The sequence below is a fragment of the Clupea harengus genome, chromosome 14, assembly GCF_900700415.2.
Source record: "Clupea harengus chromosome 14, Ch_v2.0.2, whole genome shotgun sequence".
In the NCBI taxonomy this organism is placed as follows: Eukaryota; Metazoa; Chordata; class Actinopteri; order Clupeiformes; family Clupeidae; genus Clupea; species Clupea harengus.
This window is the reverse complement of record NC_045165.1, coordinates 778,410-779,837: the sequence shown is the minus strand read 5'-3', so window position 1 is coordinate 779,837 and position 1,428 is coordinate 778,410.

The following is a 1,428-nucleotide window of genomic DNA, read 5'->3' as shown; positions in this document are numbered from 1 at the left end:
GTCACACACAGATGCCCACAGACACACACACACACACACACACACACAAACACACACACACACACACACACACACAGATGCCCACAGACACACACACAGACACACACACACACAGAGATGCCCACCTACACACACACACACACACACACACACACACACACACACACACAGATGCTCACAGACACACACACACAGATGCCCACAGACACACACACACACAGATGCCCAAAGACACACACACACACACACACACACACACAGATGCCCACCTACACACACAAACAGATGCCCCCACACACACACACGCACACAAACAGATGCCCACACACACACACACACACACACAGAGATGCCCACAGACACACACACACACAGATGCCCACAGACACACACACACACACAGATGCCCACACACACACACACACACACACACACACACACACACACACACACACACACACACAGAGATGCCCACACACACACACACACAAATGCAGTACAATGGAAAATACTCGAAATACAAGAATATTTTGCTCCTGATAAGGCATTCAAACTAGTGTTTTCCTGTCATAGTAGTGTTTCTTACCTATTCCCTCTTCTGAATGTCCAGAGAATGGATGCAACTGAGAAGTGGCTTATGTTTGGTTGAACCCTCTGGCCAGCCTCCTGCATGGTCAAACCATGGTTGACCACATGGTTGACCACAGTGGCCCGAATCTCATCAGAGATAATGGCTCTCCTTCTTGCTCTTTCTCTTCATCCTCTTCCTCCTCCTCCTCCTCCTCCTCTTACTCTCACTCCTCTGCCTTTCTGATCACCTCTCACTTCAATGTTGCCATCAATTGTTCTCCAAACCAGGAGCTAACCTGTGGCCATCATATTGCTAAAGCTTTGATTTCAAATTGCACAACAGCCTTGGAAATGGAAGTTTTGCCATTTGAATAGCAGTGTGTTCTGTCTGAAAACAAGGAAGTTTTGGCATTGATGAAGTGTGCAAAGTAGAGAGGATGGTGTTTAGTGTTTTGAAGAAAGTGTGGTTAACAATTGAAATCTGTGTTTAAAGCAGATAATTGTGTGTTGTGTTTTGAAGAAAGTGTGGCTAACAATTGAAATATGTGTCTAAAGCAGATAATTGTGCTTATAGTTTAGCAGAATTGGTTTAGGGAGTTGGCACATGAATAACAGGTTGTGGTCATTGTGTTATAAGTTCCAGTTTTTGTGTGTAATCAATCGAGAAAAACTGTATATGAAATAAACATCTCAGGTGCGCAGTGTTGCGAAACCGTGCTGCAGTCTCCCATACAGTACAGTACACACACAGACAGAGCAGTTATCACGATGACTGACTTCCATGTCAACGAATGAAAAGTGTCGTATTTGACAGCAGGAAATGTGTTTAACCAATCGGGCGGTTGAGGGGTGGGTTCT